Source organism: Octodon degus, unplaced genomic scaffold, assembly GCF_000260255.1.
Source record: "Octodon degus isolate 3935 unplaced genomic scaffold, OctDeg1.0 scaffold00025, whole genome shotgun sequence".
NCBI classification, from domain to species: domain Eukaryota; kingdom Metazoa; phylum Chordata; class Mammalia; order Rodentia; family Octodontidae; genus Octodon; species Octodon degus.
Genome location: NW_004524601.1, coordinates 4,885,746 through 4,907,124, shown reverse-complemented (window position 1 = coordinate 4,907,124; position 21,379 = coordinate 4,885,746). Strand labels below are relative to the sequence as shown.

Below are 21,379 nucleotides of genomic sequence, written 5' to 3'. Positions count from 1 at the left end.
GCAGGAGGATGACGTGGTTGAGCTGCTGCTGAATGTGGACAAATGAGTCAGGGAAACTTTTGACAAAAACAAACATTAAGCAGAGCTGAAAAGTACAAGCAATTGACCTCATGAAAATAGAGTGAATTTTCTTCAAGTTCCCTGGGCAAAGCTGCGGGGCTACAAGGCCTTCTTCCCAGGGACACAGCTGCACCTGGCTGGCGACTCCAGTGCCACCTCCCTGTGTCTTGCGGCAGACCACGCCCCTGTGTCACCCTTGGGTCAGCACCTACACATGCGACTCAGCAAAAGTCCCTGTCAGTTAGTGAGTAAAGTTCTCAGGAACTCAGAATTCTTTCCTGCTGGCCCCCCACTGAAAGTGATGATTTGGAGAAGTACTTCCACGCTACTATGGAAACGCCCCAGCTCCTGAGGGCACTTGATGCCTGGCTGAAAAGGTCAAGCTGAACCTGCAATATAACTTAGCTGCAGGCTGGACAGCAACTTTTAAAAGTTACTTAGTCATTGTTTAGCCAGGCATGGTGGCACACTCCTGTCATCCTAGCACTTGGGAGGCAGAGGCGGAAGAATCTCCATGATTTTGAGGCCAGCCTGGGCTCTCTAGTAAGGTCAAGCCCACCTTGAACTACAAAGAGAGACCCTGCCTCAAAAAACAAACAAAAAAGATTTACAATGCCCTCAAAAGGACAACATTATGGGCTGATAGCTCAGTGGATTAAGCACCTGCTTAGGCGAGCGCAAGGACTGGGCTTCCATCCCCAGTACCCCATGTTGCACCAGCCCCGCCCCCGGGGGCACACTGAGCCAGAGACCAAGTGCAGGTGTGTGGCTGAAAACAGGAGGATCACTTCCAGTCCGAGCTGTGTAGTGAGACCCTGTACGAAAAATAAAAAAAAGAAAACAAGAAAATACAACATTATTTCAAAGTGTTGGTTATTGGTACCAGGAATTGAACTCAGAACCTTGCACTTTCCAGGCAGGCGATTGTGCAGCTGAGCTATATCCCCATGCCCATTTCAAAGTTGAAAGAACTGCTTTTGTTTATTTTATGGTGCTAGAAATTGAACCCAGAGCCTCCTGCACGTTAGGAAGCCGCTCTGCCCCTGGTGACCATCACCACATTGTAGCTGGAATGGTGTTATGACTTCCGGTCAATTCATCCAAGCATGGCAAGTGCCAGGGCCTGAATTCAATCCCTGGTTTCGCCAAAAAGAAAAAAAAGGCAAAAAAAAGAGAAAAGAAAAAGCACCTCAGCACTGTTTGCTTAGGGATGTGGCTCACCTCTGTTTTCTCTCATTGCTTCCGGCTGGTTTTAGAAACACGCTGCTGCCCAACAGAAGTGTACGCATTCCGAGAGCGCCCTTGAAAGCAATCGCAATTGTGACTCAGAATAGTCGGCCGCTTGTGACCTCCAGGTCCGTTTGCTGAAGAGAGCGGGGAAGAATCAGCCGCACTCCGTGCTAAGCAGAGAGCCTCCACACTTTTCTGAGTACACGCACAGCGTTCTGGAGCTCGAAAGCAAAGCAGCTGGAGTGCGTTTATGACCCCGGTGGCAGTCCCCGGGGAGTGCACAGTGACTAGGGCACCATGCTGCCTTAGAGACCCCAGTTACCCAAGCTGCTCCCCGGTACGCTGTGACTTTTAACTTGGGGAATGTAATTTTATTACAGAGGTTCTCTGTCCAAGAATTTTAGAGCTCTGCATTATCTGTGTTTTGTTTTGATGTTAGAGATTTGGAATTTCATCTCTGTTTTGATTAGCAATAAGCTAGCTCAAGGAGGCTCTTGGTTTTGCTGGGGTTTCTGTTGTTGGTTCATTTTGATTAGGATCTCCCTCTGTAGTTCAGGCTGGCCACGAACTCACTATGTAGCCCAGGCTGGCCTCAAACTCACAGCGATCCTCCTGCCTCAGCCTCCTGAGGATGAGGATGCTCCACGCCCCGCAGGTTAGCTGGCTTTATTTTTTTTCCTCTTCATTTGCACATTTGGTACCGGGTCTCATTACACAGCTTGGAGTATGTCCTGGGGACGGGGCCAGGGCTGGTGTGGCATTTGGGACCGGGGATCAAACCCTGGTCCTTGTGCTTGTCAGAGCAGGCACTTACTCTGCTGAACTGTCTCTGCAGCCTGGTTAGCTGTTCTTATCCAACATTTCCTCTTGGATTTGCTCTCGAGCTGTAGTGCTTAAATAGAAAGCTCCCAACCTCTCTTCCTTCTTCCTCCCTCCTTAGTGTCCCACCACACCTGCACTCTCCTCTTCCTTCCAAGGGCCCAGTACCCAGTCTGCTACTGTGCGTGATGGTCGCACCTGTCCCTTCCAGAGCCCCCGCCCGCACCTGCTGGTAAACAGAGAGTGCGTTACTTTATTTAAAAAAAAAAAAAAAATTAGTACCTGTTTGCCAGATGATGATTACACTCACACATCTGTGTTCTGGAGCCTCCAGAATAATTAACTTTGATGTCATGGTGTCCAGCGATTGCAGGGGCCCTCTAAGGTAAGCTGTGCAGGAGCGCACGCAGGGTCTGAGCCTGAGGTGTACCACTTTCTGGTTTAAACCGTGGAGGGGTCCAGCTGATTTTGCAGATGCAGAAAGCAAGCTTCCTGAAGCTTTTGTACATGAAGTGGGCTGGATTCTGCTCGCAGCAACAGGAGCTTAGGACTTGGGAGGCGTGGGCGCTGTTTCTGCTTTTCTGTGGACACAAAGGAGAGGGGCATGGAGACCCTAGAGCAAAACCTTTCTGTCTACAAGGCCAGGTGTTTGTTTTTTTTTTTTTTTTCCTGCACTTTTTTAATCTAAGCATTTCATTTTGGGGATCTCACTGTGTGACAAAGGTAAAAAAAAAACCTGGGTGACAAAGCTTCAGACCTGTATTCAGACGTCCATGGGCAGGCCTGCTGTGAGTGTGAAGACGTCCTTCCTGTGACATGACGGATCCCAAGCCAACCTCTGCCTCTTCTCCAACGGGCGACACCCTCTCCGACCTCAGTGGGAGAACGGCAGGTGTGCCGCCGAGGACGGCGAGCACTTCTCCACTGGTCTCCTGACGGTCCGTGACTTGCCTTCTTGGCACACGGCTAAACATTTTGCAGCTTTTACCCCGAACAACTGGTTACCCTGGGATTCTGAGTATAGTAAAACACGAATGCCTTGCAGTCCTTGAATTCTGAGTTTTACAGTCTCATCCCTGTAATTTTTTTTGTGTGTGTCTTTTTGAGACAGGGTCTCACTGTGCAGTTCAGGCTGGCCTTGAGCTCAGTGTGTAGCCCAGGCTGGTCTCAAACTCACAGAGATCCCTCCTGCCTCAGCCTCTCAAGTGCTGAGATTACAAACACATATCACCACATCTGGCTGTCATCCCTGTGACAGTTCTGGTTAGGTGTCTTTTTGTTTTGGTTTTTTTTTTTTTTTTTTTTTTTTTTTTGTCTTTTTTGTGGTACTTTTGGATACTGAGAATTGAATCCAGGACCTTGCACTTCCCAGGCAGGCACTTATATCACTGAGCTATATGCCCAGCCCCCTTGTTGAGTTTCATTAAAATTTAATTCTGGCTTTTATTAGACCCACCTCCATCTATGCCTCATGCACTAATCATTCAACGAGGTGAGCCTGTCCCAGCTGCAGGTCGCTGGTGAATGCCCAGCAAGTGCATTACCTGCTGGCTCAATTTCAGAATTTAGGGAAGAGCAAACGCAGCTATCCAGCCCTTGGAGACTTGTGAAAGTGACAGATGGAAGGAAGGACAAGATTATGGCTCAGGAGAGTTGCTTTCAACTGTAAGAAACAGAAATTCATCTAAACGTTACTTAAATAGTAAAAACAAAGCATTATCTCATGTGAAAGAATTCAGGAGATAAGACTGAGGGCTAATCGGTTCCATGAGTCCCTGCATGCATTGGTGTGCCCAGGGGGTTTCCCTCTTCCCGGTTCCCGGATTCCTGTGTGTTGTTTTATTCTCTTAGAGAGAGAGAGAGAGAGAGAGAGAGAGAGAGAGAGAGAGAGGCAGGCAGGCAGACAGAGACAGACAGACAGACAGAGACAGACAGAGAGACAGAGATAGACAGAGATGGAGAGACAGACAGAGAGAGACAGAGGGAGAGAGAGACAGACAGGGGAGAGAGGAAGAGACAGAGACAGTGAAACAGAGAGATAGATAAAGAGAGAGAGACAGAGGGAGAGAGATGGAGAGAGGGAGAGAGACAAAGAGAGGGAGAGAAAGAGAGACAGAGACCGAAAGTGGGGAGAGACAGACAGAGAGACAGAGACAGAGAGAGAGACAGAGAGGGACAGAGAGAGAGAGACAGAGACAGAGAGACAGAGAGAGAGACAGAGACAGAGAGACAGAGAGAGAGACAGAGAGACAGAGACAGACAGACAGACAGACACAGAGAGAAAGAGACAGAGCCAGACAGACAGAGATAGAGACAGAGACAGAGACAGAGACAGAGAGACAGAGACCCAGACAGAGAGATGGAGAGAGAAACAGAGAGAGAGACAGAGACGGGGGAGAGAGGAAGAGACAGAGACAGGCAGAGAAACAGAGAGAGATAGAGAGAGACAGAGGGAGAGAGATGGAGAGAGGGAGAGAGACAAAGAGAGGGAGAGAAAGAGAGACAGAGACAGAAAGTGGGGAGAGACAGACAGAGAGAGACAGAGACAGAGAGAGAGACAGAGATCCCATAAGGAGAAAAGGCAAATTTCTATTTCCACAACTCTTGCTCAAAGGAAGAACTCCGAGGGCTGGCAAGGTAGCTCAGCAGACTAAGCGCCTGCTTAGGCGAGTGCAGGGATTGGGGGTCCATCCCTGGCACCACATGCCATGCCGACCCTGCTCCCAGGCACGCTGAGCCAGCCACAGAGAGCTGGTGTGGTGGCGCAGCCTGTCATCCCAGAGCTGGGGAGGCTGAAAACAGGATCACTAGGAGGACGAGCTGCATAGTGAGACCCTGCACAAAATACAGAAAAAAGAAGGAAGAACTTTTGTGAGGGTGGCTTTGTACCCTGGCCACACTTGCATGTCATCTGTGAAGGAGATGGGATACCACACAGGCTTAACTCAGCAGAGCTCCGACCACCAAGGCCCTGAGTGCCTCTCAGGGTTTCTATAAAGCTAAATTTGCTTTTCCTGATAAGTTGAGGTGCTACTGGTCTTTTCCCCTGTGTTACAAATGCAGAAACCGAAGTAGGGGTAGCTCCACCAATAGTTTAACATCAAAAGAGGCAAAATTAATAAAGGTTCAGTTTTAAAATTTTTATTTATCTTTTTTTTTCTTTTGTCTTTTTGAGACAGGGTCTCACTACCCAGTTCAGGCTGGCCTTTAGCCCACTTTGTAACCCAGGCTGGTCTCGAGCTCGCAACCATCCTCCTGCCTCAGCCTCTCAAATGCTTTTGAGAAAGGATCTTACTATGTATGTAGCCCGAGTCTCAAACTTGAGATCCTCCTACCTCAGCCTTCCAAGTAGCCAGGACTAGTCAGGACAACACCTAAGTTACATGTTTCAATTGTTTTTCTTCTCTGTGAGGACGAACTTTAGTTATTCCAGTCTGTCTCCTTTATGCCATTGATTGTATTGTGATCTAAAATGTCCACTTTTTTCTCATTTTTCTTTTCACCTGAAGGACTGACAAAGGGATTATTCAGACATGAGTACCTTGCAAACATTTTCTTGAAAATGACCTCAGGAAGCCTGTCACTTCAAGGGAAACCGATGGTATTTATTGCAAATGACAAAATTCAAGCTTTTGGGTGAAAATTAGAATGGTGGTCTCAAAGCTACCTCTGTGAGTCTGACGCTGTCCTGGCACGAACATATTTTTTAGATGAGTAAATGAGGTTGGTGGTGACCCAGCAAGTGACGAGGCTGTGTGAAAGGGAGGGGTGTGTCGGCCTCAGAGAGGTCCGCCCTGCTCCGAGCACCGAGCACCGACCTTTCCCCAGCAGAGAGATGTGTCGCTAAGCCAGGCCAGGTAGCAAGACCTATAAGGAGCAGCTTAGGTCGGAAGATTCAGAGCAGCACACGCAGAATTCCTCCGACCTGTCTCTAGATTCCGCAGCACCACTGACCTCCAGCAACTTCTGGCTGTGAGTTGTAGGATAGTATCAAAGAAGAACAACCAACATTATTTGAAAGACAATTAAAATACTTTCTCTTTCAACTCTACTTTTTAAAGACACTGGATTTGGATTTTCTCAGGCAGAGAGAAAGTGAGAGAGCGAGAGAACAAGAAAGCGAGAGAGGGGCCAGGGAGATGGCTCAGTGGAATAAGCACTTCCCTGGCAAGTGCAAGGGCCTGAGTTCAATCCCCGGTTACACCAAAAATAAAAATAAAATAAAAAAATAAAAGCCTTAAAAAAAGAGAGAGCGAGAGAGAGAGCAAGCGAGAAAGCGAGAGAACGCGTGTGTGCAAATTGCCCTGATCCGTGGCTGTGTCTTCTGTTGAAAAAGAAGTTTTTCTTAGTTTGAAAGCTGTAGTCAGTAAGATACTGTTCACAGGAATACATGCCAGGTTTATTATTTTTACTTTTAAATGAAAAGTATGCTTAAGTGGTCACATTTGGGGTTTCTAAAGTGGAACGTGTCCATGGCTATGAGCCCCTTCCACTGAACCGTGTGGACATCGTGGCCCTCGAGGGTCTCAAGGATGCCAGAGGCCTCAGAGGCCCCAGTGCTGTGGGCTCCCAGCTTAGCCTCGCCGAGGCTCGGTTGCTGAGTGCAGGCTGGCGCGGCCTCCCCTGTGCATATCATGTCATTTTCTGCCATTGCTGTAAAACCTCAGGTTCCATGAGCAAGGAAGAGGCAAGGACTACAGCAGAGGGCCTCAGACAGGACAGTCAGTGGCTACAGTCAAGGCGACAGGGTTGTCTCAGCCCTGAGTGCAGGTGCACAGCCGTGATCTGTCTTGGGAAAGGCTGCTGAAGGACTCCCAGCACTCCTGGACAACAACCTCAGTCACCGGGCCTGGAGTGAGTCCCCACCTCCCACAGGCCCTGCCCTCGGTGACCCTGAGCACCTCCCTCAGAGGCGCTGGGAAGCCCCAGCGTGTGGCTGCATTCTCTGAGCAGGGCTGCTCTTCTGTCCCCTCTCCCACTCTACTCCCAATTGGAGGTCGCTGTGCCCCACCCACAGGGAGTTTGGGGACATCACACGGACATCATCACCATCCCTGATGGTGAGAAACCTGTGCTCTCTTCCGAATTCCTCCACATGGACACTGTTCTCCAGCCTGATAGTTTTCAGCTATTTGTGCAATGAGGACAGACTCGAGGGCATCGCTTGCAGGCCCAGGCAGCTCCCCCACACCTCTGTTTCATACCCAGGTTGCTCTAGGTTGGGCCTGGGGAGCCCATTGAGCTGGCTCCTGTGTTTCCTACACACCGAGTCCACTGGTGACTTCTAGTTTTTTGAGATGGAGTCTCTCTATGTAACTGGCCTTGAACTCACTGTGCAGCCCAAGTTGGCCTCAAACTCACAGCGATCCTCCTGCCTCAGCCTCCCGAGGGCTGGGATTACAGGGGTGTGCCACCACAGCCCACTAATAGTGACTCTTTCGTGGCCATTTCACCAGTGCAGTGAGCACAGGTATGCTGGGGATACAGGACTGAGTCGTGGATCATGAGAGAGAGCAGAGAGACACTGGAGAGACCTCACAAAGCCACGGGAGGCTTGGAAGTCCTCTGTGCTTTTAATCTCATAAAACACACTTGGATGAAAGCCCTGACTGGCCCTGAAGCATTCAAGAAAAAGAACCTAAAAGGCCGGGAGTGCTCAAAGCGGACAGGAAGGGCGCCACTTAAAACTTCCAGCCCTGGCACGAGGAGCGGAAACTGTTACTGTCTGTTCTTGCTCCTCCATGCAGCGGCCACTAATTTCTCCTAACCAGGGAATCATGTGGTAACCCTTAATTACACCGGGAGCCTGCCAGAGTCCTTGATGTGCTCCAGCTTCGCCCTGAGTGCCAGCCGCGCGGGATCGCGGGGGATGATTTGATGTTAGACTCATGCAAATTCCTGCAAAGACTTGATCTTCAGAAAGGCCATCAAAATGTTTTCCACTGTGTAGGTAATTTTTTCACCATGGATACCGTTTAGCAGTAAAGCAATTTAAAAATATTTAGAAGGAAGTTGTGTCTTCTAAAAATATTTAGAAGAAGGAAGTTCATTTTTGTTGTCTGATTGTTCCCTTCATCCTGTTAATGGATGAAGTCTTAAAACTTTTTTTTTATTTTTATTTATTATTATTATTTTTTTCTTTTTGGCGGAACCGAGTATTGAACTCAGGCCCCTGCACTTGCCAGGGAAGTGCTTATTCCACTGAGCCATCTCCCCGGCCATTAAAACTTTTTTTTAAATAACAAAGTCTTAAAACTTTAGAGGAGGCAAAAGAAGCGAGTGAGTTGGGCGTGTGGTCAGAAGAGATGAGGCTCTGATGGGAAGATGGAGCCAGATTTTTGGTCTTCACCCTGTACCCTGCCTGGCTTAGTAGGTCCCGGAGGAATGCTGGGAATTGCAGGTCTCGTTGCCAGAGCCTCAGGACCGCTGTGGGGTCCTGCGTGCACCCCCATCCACACACTGGCTTCGCAGGGGCAGTAAGAGGACCCAGAAGAGGCTGCCTGCGTGTGCACAAAGCTAGAGACAGCTCTTGCTGCCAGCGAGGCTCTGCCAAAGTCACTGCAGCTCAGCGAAGGTTGCCTGCGTGCATGCCATCTGGTAGAGGTGGGCTGAAGACGGCAGGGAGTGCGAGATGCCCTCTGGTGGGGCCAGCCACCCCGCCTGGCTGCTGCCTGGGAGGTCTGTGCAGCTCCGACCTTTCAGCCTCCCGCAGGCGCCCTTGCAGGCCCTGGAGACGCACTTCCCAGCAGAACGCCACAGAGAGTGACAGATGGATTCAGGAGCTTGGGTCGTGGTGGCAACCTGGGTGATGTAGGGATGGAAGCCTAACTCTAGTAGGCAAGAAGGGGTCTAAGGAAGTGGGTGGCGACATCTTGTACAGATCTGTGGTTCAGGAGAGGAGGAGAAGGCAGGGTGCACATAACAATCTGGGGGGGTGAGAGGAGGCGCAGCCACTGGCTGGTGTAACCGGGGATTGAACTGAGGCCCTTGCGCTTGCCAGGGAAGCGCTTATTCCACTGAGCCGTCTCCCCGGCCCTTTTCTTTCTTTTTGAGACAGGGTCTTCGAATGCAGCTCAGGCTCGCCTTGAGCTCACGTTTATAGTTCAGGCTGGTCTCAAACTCACAAAGATCCTCCTGCCTTAGTCTCCCAAGTGCCAGGATAACATGTGTGTACCACCATGCCCAGCTCTGGCTCTGGCTGGTTTCTGTGCGTGGCTGGAGTTGCCACTGTCCCCCTGAGGCTCCCCGCGCTTCCCGGAGCGCACTGTGCAGACTCAGTGGAATCGGCCAGGTGCGTTCGTGGCACCCTCCTCCTGCGCGCTCCAGCGGGAAGGCCGCTCGCAAAGTACCCGGAGCTGGCTGGCAGGCCCTGAAAGAGGTGCCTCGCCTCGGCAGGTTGGAGCGGGTGAGGGACCTGTGGAAGAGTGGAGATGGCGGGCCTGTCTCCTTCTGGCTTGTTCTCTTAAAAAAAAATATATATATATATATATAGATAGATAGATAGATAGATAGAGAGTACAAAATAGAATTAAAACAAAAATTACAAGTAATACAGAATTTCACTTAACAAAGTAATATGCATTTCACAGTATTTGCTGTAACGCATAGTGTTGTCTTCCAAGTAGTTGTTCATACTACCAGATATATGTGTATAAAGTGGGAAGAAGAAGGAAAGAAATATATAAGAAATTAAGAGAAAAAGGTCAAAGAATTGAAAAAAGGAGACAAAACAAATTAAGCATTATGTGCTCCTTTCCCCAGACCTGCAGAAGTGCGCAGTGCAGTTGTCCAAACCATCCTGCTCACATTTGCAGGTCTCTTTCCCCCACTCCCTCTTCTGTCCTTCGCTACACAGTCATTCCTTCCTTTAGAAGAAGTTGAAGAAGTCCGTTCTCCTTTCCCAGTACCTACTGCACCCTTCCGGTCTTATTTTCACTCTCAGGTTCTCATGCTAACGACACAATACAATGTTTGCACATGTGGGTCTGAGTTCTTTCACTTGAGTACGGTCTCTAGTCGTATCCATTTACCGATAAAAGCCTCAAATTTTTCCTGTTTTATAGCTGAATAGTACTTCATTGTGCAAAAATGCCACATCTTTATCCATTCTTCAATTGATGGACATCTGGGTTGTTTCCAGGATTTCGCTATGACAGATTGTGCTGCTGTAAACATGGGGGCGCACATGTCACTGTGGTATGTTTTCTGTTCACTTGGAAAAATACCCAGGAGGGGAATAACTGGCTTGAATGGGATCTCCAGTCCTAGCTTTTTGAGGAACCTTCACACGGATTTCCATAATGGTTCAACAGTCTGTACTCGCACCAACAGTGGAGAAGGATTCCCTTTTCCCCACAGCCTCTCCAGCGCTGGTTATTGGCTGACTTCTTGACATTAGCCAGTCTTTCTGGGGTGACTGACCTGTTCTTTGATGAGCGGCCATCTGCAACCGGCAGGGCTCATGCCCCAAACGCAAACTGGTGGGGCCACCAAACCCCAGGCCACCTGTAACCCAGCTTCTGCAGTTCTGACAAGGAAGGGGTTGCCAGAACCCTGCTGCTGTGATAATTTGGTAGTGGTCATTGCCCCCTCTCTTCCCTCAGCATGTGCCCATGGCTTGGTTAATCCAGAATCAGCCAGTGGTCAACCATTAAATGTACTCAGCATCACTGAGTACTAGCTTAGCTACTGCACAGATGCAGGAAGTACTTAAAAGATGTGCTTGGCTTCCTGGATGAACACGCAACACAAAATACAAAGATCCAAAGGAAAGGAGCTATGATCAGAATATTAGAGCTTTGCTACTAAGCACAGCTGGATGTTTGCTTAGGTTTGATGTAAATCTGCTAAGTTTTACATTTCCTCAAAGAAGGGGCATCTGTTTTGGAATGGGGCCCACTAATTTTAATTTTTTTAAAAAATCTTTTATTTATTTATTTTTGGTGCAGGGTCTTGCTATGCAGCTTGGACTTATAGTGATCTTCCTGTCTCAGCCTCCCCAGTGCTGGGATTACAGGTGTGTGCCACAATGCCTGGTTTCCATGTCCCACATGGAGTGCCTGGGCAGGGGTGGCAGGGCATGTGGTACTGGAAATTGAATCTGGGTCCTTCCGCTTGTCGGGCAGGTGCTTAGACTGCTGAGCTAGTGCCCAGCCCCAAGCCTGCTAATTTTAAAAATCACTGTGCAGGGCCAGCGAGAAAGGTCAGTGGACTAAGTGTCTGCCTGGCAAGTGTAGGGACAGTGGTTCGATCCTGGACACCACATGCCATGCTGGCCCCGTCTCTGGGTGAACTGAGCTGGCCACCAAGACCAGTCGCAGTGCACGTGCCTGTAATCCCAGTGCTGGGGAGTCTGAGACAGGAGGATCACTAGGAGTCCAGTGCCTTGCACATGTTAGATAGAAGGCAGTCTTTTAATTTACATTTATTGTAATGTTTTGTATATTTTTACTTTCCCTAGTGTTTATTATTTCAGTCGGAAACTGCCCCCACCCAGCTCTTCCTGTCTGGTAACTTCCATTCCCCAACTCCCTGAATCTCCCACCCCTAGATGCCAGCGAAAGGGAACCCTCGGCTGGCTGTGCTTTTGCCTGCCTCGGTTTCCTCAGCACAGTGCCTTCAAGGTCTGTTCATGTCATAGCGCGACTTCCGTGTTATAGAACTCATTACTGTTCGAATTTCAGAGCTTTGTGCATATATGTCATGCCTTGATAAAGAAATAGACGTTGAAACAAGCCCTCCATGGTGTTTCCTGACCGACAAGTACTGAAAACGAAGCTGAGCGACCAGGTTAGTTAGGGCCGCAGGTCAAAGTGACATTCAGTTCAGGCTCTGTCTCACTGGCATTTCTCAGACCTGGCAGTGTCTCTGCCCTCCTACCCTTCTTCACCCAGCTTCTTCCTTGTTCTCCTTTTCTGTTGCTGCCCGAACGTGTCACCGTAAATTGGATGGCTGAAACCTTTACAAATGTGGGATTGGCCACATGTGGTGGCTCACCTGTAAGCCCAGCACTGGGGAGGCTGAAGCAGGAGGATCATTGCAAGTTTGAAACCAGCCTGGACCCTAAGGTGAGCTCAAGGCCAGCCTGAGCTGCATAATGAGACCCTCTCTCACCTCCCCACCCCCCAAAAAGTGTTTGCGCCAGATCTCTACCTCAGAGCGCGGACCCCGGGCCAGGCGCACCAGGGCTGCCTCCCTTCGGAGCACACAAGCGGAATCTGGCTCCTGTCTCTTCTTGCCTGCGTTCCACTTGCATCACTGTGACCCTTGTGCTTCTGCGCCAGCGCCAAGGGACTCAGGGACCCCTGAGATGATGCCAGCTTTGTTCCCACCTGATGTGTACCAACATATTCCCGTCTGCCCAGACGCTGGCGTCCCTGGGCAAAGGCCTTACTCTGCCTGCCATGATTACCGTGTGCCTCGTTTCCGCTGTCCCTGTGCCAGGCCACCTGCCTGCCTGGAGGCCCCCAGGGCTGTGGCCGGTGTACTCATCTCCCGGCGGCGGCGAGGGCATTCCAAAAGGCATTGTTCCTGATCCCCAGGCTCCCTCTTCCCCTGCTCCTCAGCTTCCAGCACAGGGTGCCCCACACCCCCTCAGGATACCCAAGGGCAGCCTCAGCCTTTGGCCTTTGCTGCCATAGCAACGTGCAACCCTCCCTTGCCTAACTAAGGCTGCCCGACCTGTAACCCCCTCCCTCGTCTTCTCCCCTGCTGAACTACAAGCTGCGAAAGGCCCCAGTCTCCTCTGCATGCTGGTCTCCTGGATACCTGGTAGTTTGCATGTGATAGAAACAAACTTTGGAATTGCTAAGTGAATTTCACTTTAAATCTGCTGGGATGGATCTCCCTGCACCCAATGTGCCCTTGAATTGCACATTACTTGTATCTACTTCACCAGGATTGAAAGCATTAACACACACCTGATTGGGCTTACATGTTAATACAACTTTGCTGATCTAAACAAATACTTGCGCCGCTAGATCAGATGCCGCGCAGAGGCGAAAGCTTGCAGCTGAGTGTAGCAGCAGATGGGCTCGTTAATATCTCATCTCCAAGGCCCGGATGAACATTGCCTGTGGACTCCATTTAAGTCAGTCAAGCTGAGAGACAGAGCAAACTAGAACAAATGTTCACAATACAAATATCTTGATATGTTTTTTTATTCTGTCCTTTATTTCCTTTCACATTTAAGCGTCTCATTACAGACTGAGAACTACGAGTTGATGATTCTTTTGACTGTCTTTTCTATTTTAAAAAAGACTGCCAACGTTTTCAGAGGAAGTGGTGTGGATAGCTCCGAAAACCCCGAGCCCTGCGAGCCCTGCGCAGTCTTGATGTAACTGGCAGGCGGCAGCTCCAGGAGCGGGTCTGCTAGCATCCTGGCCCGTGGTGTGCTCTGAGGACCCCTGTGTGTTTTACAATCTGGACATCACAACACACCCTCTGCGAGGTTGTTGCAGGAGTTGCCACACGGAAAGCTCGTAAATGGTCCCGTACGGTTTGGACCACACACCCCAAGTGCTAGGCTGGGAGGACCTGCTGTTGGATCTGACTTGGGGAGAGCACAGGCCGCGCTGTAATTAGGCTGGGTGGGGGGAGGAAATCCTGCAGACCCTGAGTGAGATCACCCCACCAGCCAGCCGGGCCCCCCAGCAGCCTCACCAGTGCCAGCAGCTTCCTGAAACCCCTCTAGAGATAAGTGTTAGAAAGAAGCGGTGGCTTATGGGATTCTAGAAAGGCTGGAACGTAGCTGCTTTCATTGAAAATAAAGTATGCTTTGAGTTTGACTCAGTATGGGAAAATTTTAAAAAATCTCTACATCACCTTTGCTTTGACAGTTCATTTATTGCCTTCCATAATATTTGGGTTTTGCTGCGTTCTTGCTGTCAAATTCTTTCATAAACAGAGGTAAGCAGCATTTGCTCAAACCAGTGTCTTGATTTTCAAAGAAGGACCTGATTCCATAAATGTCAGTTGTGAGTCTCCTTATTAATTACCTCAAGAGCCTTAGGGAAGATCTGAAATTTATTCTTGTGTTGTGACATTTTAAAATGGGTTTATTAATTTCAACTAGTTTTTAAAAACCTTTTAAAATATTTACATGGTAACTTACTACTGATCCGTTTCCATCCTGGTTGTTTTGCTTCAGTGGAGTCTGACCGTGGTAAATAGCAGATCTTCAGTACCAATGTGGACAGTTGTGGCGTGCTTTCCTAAGTCCTTTGGGTTCAGGTGAATTTTTGGAAGGTCGTTTCTGTGTTACTGGAAAGATCTATATGGCTGCCTAGTGGACTCTAGGTCCAGGTTGGCAAACTGCTGTCTGCAAGGCATTTCTTCTTCCTCTTCAGTTTCCTCTTCCTCTCCCCTTTCCTTCCCTTCTCCTCCTGCCCCTCTGCTCCCTTTCTCCCCTCCCCCCCCCCTCCTCCTCCTCCTCCTCCTCTTCTTCTTCTTCTTCTTCTCAGGGACTTGAACCCAGGTAGCTCTGTTCCTGAGCTACATCCCCAGTCCTTTCCTAAAATTTCAAGTTCAGGCAGGAGCTTTCTTTTTCTTATTAAATTTCTTTGGGCTGGCCTCAGTCCTGTGGCAGAACCCAGACCATGTTGCACACCGTGGAGCCCTCGACCACCGAGAGATGCACCCGGCCCACGTCTGCCTGCCTCCATCCTTGTGTTCTGTGAGGAGCAGGAGGCTGGTGCTCTGCCTGCAGCCTTCCTGCTTTTCCCTCTAAGCCCCACCACTGCCCTTGGGAATCTAGAGTTTTCTTTCCTTATAATTTCCTCTTCAGATAAGACCTCAGAAAACCCTACTGAAGGACAGATGCATAGTAAATGACAGTAGCTCCTGCCAGGGCCAAAGTCCCCTGGGTCCAAAGACCTAGGGATGGATGAAGGGCTGAACAGATTTCGGGGACTGCTGCGAGCTGTGGCCTGCCTGCCTGCCTCTCCTAGAATGGATGCCACGGGCTGCCTGGTAGCCTGGCCCTTTTGTGTTTGTTTCTTCTTAATGAGTCCTGTTCCCTGGAGCCAGGTCTTGGTTTTATTTACCAAATGCTGCATCCGGCGCAGCTCTCGAACTTCCCTGGGAGGAAGAGGGTGGAGGATGAAGGAAGACAAGAGTCAGAAAGCTGAGGTCAGGTGGAGCCTCCTTTCCCTACGGTCAGTGGAAACCCTTCTGCCTGCCACCTCCTTGCCTGGCTCCCTCAGGACCTCCACGGCCCCAGGACTGGCCTTGCTTTAGCCCTGCCCATGGGATGGATCTCCAGCTTAGCCACTTCCCACAGCCAACGAACTTGCCCCCTGAATCAGGCTTTCGAGAAGCCTCTCTGCTTTGGTTTCCTGTGCAGAGGGGCTCAAGCTAAAAGGGCTTTGTGTCCTGCCAGGAGGCGGGCAGGGCAGCTGTTGGAGTGCTTTCAATAATACTCAGTTACTTTTTTCTCCTTGCTGGGACAAAACACCTGACACCCAAAAGGAAGGAAGGAAAGGTTTATTTAGCCCCCAGTTTTGGCAACAGTTCATGCTCGCAGAAAACAGCAAAGTGTAAAGGGAGGAGCAGCAGCAGCTGCCTCTCTCGCCTCCTTGTATTATAAGCAGGAGGCCCTGGGGTGGGGGTGTAGGTTTATGCCCTCTCCGGCCCTCTCTTACACAGGATGAGGATGTTTACAAAGAACCCCGGCTCCCAGCTGAGTCACTTAATGAAAGTTCTAAACCTCTCAAGTTGACACAATGTATCAACCAGTACAGCTACAAACTGCCTGCTGGGGTGTGCCTGCCACAGGCTCCTACCCCTGATGCTAGGCTCAGCCTTAGCAAGTACCTTTTTCTCCTCTGAGTGGGGTATTGCTTCCTTTTGTGTTGTTTCATTTCTGTAATCTATTTCTGTCTTGCGCTGCCTGCAAGTGTTTTGCTGCTTGAGCTCGCCAGTTCGGCCCAGTGTGCCTGCAGAGCTGGCAGCTTCCTCTCTGGCAGTGCTGGGGAGAGGGCAAAGGCGCTGTGCCCCTGGCGATCTGGGGCTGCTGCTGGGACCCAGGGCCTTGGGTGTGTTCGCCAAGTGCTCTTCCTGGGAGCTGCCACCCCCACTTCACCTGAGGGCTGGACATGGCTTCTTTGCAGTTCTGGAGTCCGTTTTTTGTTTGTTTGTTTTGTATTTTAGTGAAGGGTCTACACGGTATTTAGGGTCTCACTACTAGATCAGACTCGTAGTGATCCACCTATTTACTGTCTCCCAAGACCTGGGATTACAGGCGCGCACCACGCCCAGTCTCAATTGCCTTTTCAGTGTGCCCCGCAGGGCGGCTGCAGATGAACCCCTGGCTCCTGTGCCTTCTTGCAGGCGGCTGAATCTGCTCAGCTATTTGGCTGGCCCGGGGGTTCTTGCTGAGCCTGGTGTGTGGAGCCCGGGTGCGGAGTGAACAGCCACACTGCTGTGGCTTCGGGTCCTGAGCTGGAGTTTTGATCCCCAGCCTGAAATTCAGGGTCAGGTGAGAATTGTGCTTCCACATTCTTGACAGCTTCCCTTCCTGACCTTTTGACACCTCTCCTAAAATTTTAATGCTCTCTCTACCCCACTGGTAGCCCCAGAATTCAGTCTTCCTGCTACTCTTCCTAAGCCGCCCTTCTAGAAGTAACCCTGCTGGATCCAAGCAATTTGCTCTTTAATCACTTACTTGTAGTGCAGCACAGGGGCTTCGAGCCAGAGTTCCATGTGAGTCAGGCAAGTGCTTGGCCCCTGAGCTGCAGTCCCGGCCTTCTCCTTTCAAAAAGGTTTTACTACTTGGAGACGGGCTTCCCCTGAGCTGCCCAGTCTGGCTTTGCATCACCATCCTGCCTCTGCCTGCCAAGTCGCTGGGGTTATAGGCATGTGCCATCACACCCAGCTTTCCATGTTTTAAATAGAAACATAAAAGGTTGCGTATATGAATGGGGTCACACGTAATGTTCCATGCACTACACACTGCAGAGTGTGCATTATCAGCATGTTTCCTCATGGATCAATTCTTTGTGGTGAAATATCCAAAATACTGCCTTGTAGCATTCTGAAATGTTATCTAGTCACCAGACTGGACAATAACCAACTATACGTCACTGTGGTGACTGCCATTCTATAGACTTCTACAGGTCCACCATTTCAGACTGTACATAGCAGGGAAGATGAGCTTGCTTGTCTTCCTGTGCCTGATTTCACGGTCTCAGGGGAGGTTTCCTTTTCTATGGGTGAACAGTACTCCACTGTGTGGATGTGCCACATTTTATTCATGCATCAGCTGACAGGGTGTCTCCATTTCTTGGCTATTGTGAACAGAGCCACAGTTAATGCGGGAGTTACCTCCATGGTAACTATTTTATTTTCTCACTGATTAGGGTTTATAATATGACTTGCTTCCATCAGGCTAGAGATTGAGATAGGAGATATGCTCTTTATTTTCTCTGTTGTAGCTGTTTTTTTTTTTCTGGTCATTGGACACAACACTACTGGAATTATTATATCTCACAGTGACCAATCTTGGTCACATTTAAGATTTTAAGATATGTAAAAGAATTTTATAGCCAGTCATGGTAGTGTAGGCCTATAATCCCAGCACTTGGGAGGCTGAGGCTGGAGGACTGTCATGAATTTGAGATCAGCCTGGGCTACAGTGTGAGTGCAAGGCCAGCCTGAACTACCTAGCAAGATCCTGTCTCAAACAAAATTTAAAAATATTGTGACTAGATGGTATGAATAAACAAAATAATGAAATGCACACCATTTATACATAATAGCCCTCCCTCTTAATTTCAGTTTCTGGGAGTCATTTTAATGGTTCAGATGAGATTCTTTACAAATCAAATGAACGGCTGAAAAAGGTCTTACACCTTCAAGAAAGTCCAATTCCAACACATTGAAGTAAATCACTAACCTATTTAGTGTAAAACTGTCCAAAAATTAAACTCGTGTAGTGATAATTTCGCTGTACGATGCATTGGTACAAAATCGCAGCAGGTGATTTTGTGTAAACCTGCAACTTGGTCCTTAGACTCCTTTCCTTAATAGAAGAACACAATAGTTCATATCTCCACCATTTATCCTATCTACTGATTTAGCTCTAGGCCCTGTGCAAATCAGTGTGCATGAATGGGAATGTAGCTGGGCGTGGTGGCGCACACCTGTAATCCCAGCACTGGGGGGAGGGGATCACTGGGTGCTGGAGGCCAGCCTGAGTTGCACAGTGAGTGCAGGGCCAGCCGAGCTATGCAGCGAGACCCTGTCAGCAAAAAAGAAAAAAAGTGAACGTATGTGATACTTGGGTGAGCTGATAAATAGGAAGTATGGCTGCTGTTTATAAATATATATGAAATAGCATTTATTTGCAGATAATTTAAAAAATGGAGCAAAACACAAGAATAATGACCCACAGACTCCATGGCTTTACTGCTCTCTCAACAGATACATCAGGATTTTATTATTTAAAAAAGTGTTGATGTTTAAATAAACTTGACACTTTATACTGGGGGGAAAAAAGACCCACTTCCACAAGAATTAACACTAGTGCAGGTTTTACAAAATAGCTATCGATTTCTTCCCATGCATCTTGTGGGGCCAGGAATGGGCCCAAGGGTGTCCTGGATGCACGTACAGACAGGAATGTGCCAGTAGGTCATCTCTGCAGAGTGTCAGGAGAGGTCGCATGACATTAGCTTTCTGCTTTAGAAACACTTCCCAGTAGTATTCTCATGTTCGTAGTACATGATGATCACATTCCTCATGGAGAATTCGTACACAGGCCTATCTTAATGCCTTTTAAAAAGTTCCTCCCCCGCTTCAGTCCATCTCTTTGTTGCTTTGTCATACGCAAAAGATCTGTCCCCCCATTACTGGAGTTTATCCTTCCCTACTGGGTAGTACTCCATTGTGTATAAATTTTGTGTGTGTGTGTATTTTTTGAGTCAGGGTCTTGCTATATAATTCAGGCTGGTCTTGAACTCACCATGTAGCCTAGGCTGGCCTCAAACTCATGAGTGCTTGGATTACGGGCATGGACCATCATGCCCAGGACCACATTTTCTTCATCCATCTGTTGATGGACTTACAGACTACTGAGGTTTAGTTGCTGTGAATTGTGCTGTGATAAATGGGCATGCATGGAGCCCAAGAAAATGATGTCTTTAACTCTTTTAGGAAGATAAATAGAAAAAGAATACCTGGGTCAAATGAAGTTTTCTGGTGAATGACCATCGTGAATTGCATTGCGGTTGTATTAGTTTACATTCCCACCAATACAGAAGCACCCCCTTCACCCCACCTCACACAGCATCACCAACACTTGTTATCACCTGATTTATAATGGCCATTCTTTTCTGGAATAAGATGGAATCTAATTGTGTTGTTTTGCAAGTTTCACTACGTAATTCAGACTGACCTTGAGCTCACAGTGTGTCCTTGGCCAGCCTCAAAATCTCCCAGCAATCTTCCTACCTCAGTCTCCAAAGGGCTGGGATTATAGCCCTGCACCACCATGCTGAGTTCTCATTGTTTTGATTTACAACTTCTCTAATGGTCAGACATGTTGAACATTCTTTTGTATATTCATTGGCCAGCTGGGTTTCTTCTTCTAGAAGTTTCTATTCATTTCAGTTGCCCATTGTTTGCTTGGGTCTTTTATTTTGGAGGGCTAGTGCCTTTGAGTTAGATATTACTATATCTATGTATTAGTCCTCTGTCCAAGAACTAGGCAATAGTTTGTTCCCCCCATTCTGTAGTTTGTCTTTTCACTCTGCTGTTTCTTTTGCTGTGCAGATTTTAATTTGTTATGACCCACTTACTGATTCTTGGTATTATTTCTTAACGCCTCTGGGGTTCTGTTTCGACTATAAACCTAACACTTGGGAGGCTGGGGCAGGAGGATTACAGTGAGTTTAAAGCCAACAGGAACTATAGTGAGAGCCTGTTTTTGAAAATGTAACAGTGAGTTTAAGGCCAACATAAACTATAGTGAGAGCCTGTTTTTGAAAATGTAACAGGCAGCAAACAATAACTGTGGTCCCTAATAGTATCTGATCCCGTGGCAGCCTGTGTGTTCCTACTGGAGGAAGCACGGGCCTGCGGCCACAGCTGTCACCAATCTGCATGGAAGGAGAGCTGCAGTATCTTAGCAAGGACCCACTGTGCCTGCAGCTGAGCCTTAACCTTGTAAGTATGTAACTAAAAACATTGCAGCTGCCCTAGAAAGGTGAAGGCAGGTGCTGTTACTTGGAAGTATATTATGCATATTTTAGGGTACAGATGTGTGTTCAATTATGAACCTCAAAATATCAGGGAAATTTGAATTTTTAAAAAATGTTTTGGACCCAAAAGATGTACCGTAACGATTTTATGATCTCTAAAGATTTAGGTCTAGCATGAACTTTAGATTACTGTTAAAACACTTTCGTCTTGTCTGTGAACCTGAGGACCAGGACACCGCCTCTGTTAGTGGCCTCGGGCTTCCCCCTTTGCCTGCAGAGACAAGGTCCGTGAATGGGCTCCCCCAACCAAAAAACACAAAACCGGAATGAGAAGGGGTGCGAGCTAGGGGTTTGCACGGGGCGCGCACCCGAGGGCTGCTCCTCCTCGGGCCCCCAGCCGCCTTCCCGGGGCGCGTCGCCCTCCCCCGCCGAGCCCGAGGCCTCGTGCAGCAGCTGCGCCCCGCGGGAGTCGCTCCGGCCGAGTCCCGCCGCGGGGACCCCGTTCCCCCCAGCCCCGCCGTCCCGGCCGCAGCGGAGGTCCTGGTTCGCCTCCCTGCTCCCCGCCGCCCTCCTGCGCCTCCGCGCATGCGCTGGACGGTCCCCCGCGGCGCCCTTCCTCGGAACAAAACTAGCGCCCAGCCGCGGAGATCCGCAATTTGCGTAGCCCCGCGCTCCTACCGCTCCGACCCTCGGCGCGGCGCCCGCCAGGGCCGCCGCTTCCCCGCGCGAGCGGCGCTTCCGGCCCGCGCGGCGCGTACGCCCGCCGCGTAGCGCCCATAGGCGGAGGGCTGCGCCTGCGCAGAGCGCCCCGCCCGCCCGGTACGCCGCCAGCGTAGCGCGGCGAGGGACGCCCGGGCCTGCGCGGCGCAGTTGGCGCAGCGGGCGTTGGAGAATCCACGACTTGGTGCAGCCGGGTTTGGTACCGAGCGGAGAGGAGATGCACACGGCACTCGAGTGTGAGGTAACTATAAAACCCCGATTTGTTTACATTCCCTCCCCCAGAACCGGCCCCGTGCGCCGCGGAGCCTGCGAGGCCCGGGACGCGGCGGCGGGCCGGCGAGGCAGCGGCCGGG

The 21,379-nt window shown here is 49.5% G+C and overlaps 1 protein-coding gene and 1 pseudogene across 2 annotated transcripts in view; one reads left to right on the top strand and one right to left on the bottom strand.

Moving 5' to 3' along the window:
- Slc39a10 (solute carrier family 39 member 10) overlaps nucleotides 1–21,379 on the top strand; it is a 96,571-nt gene that overhangs the window by 15,066 nt on the left and 60,126 nt on the right. The window contains exon 1 of one of the 2 annotated variants that reach the window (XM_004628613.2): nucleotides 21,168–21,267. The exons of the other annotated variant lie outside the window; for it this stretch is intronic. The gene's annotated coding sequence lies outside the window, so the exon portion shown is untranslated. Of the gene's footprint in view, nucleotides 1–21,167; nucleotides 21,268–21,379 lie in introns of those variants that run through there. 2 annotated transcript variants of the gene reach the window in all.
- LOC111816027 overlaps nucleotides 1–21,379 on the bottom strand; it is a 67,963-nt pseudogene that overhangs the window by 36,892 nt on the left and 9,692 nt on the right.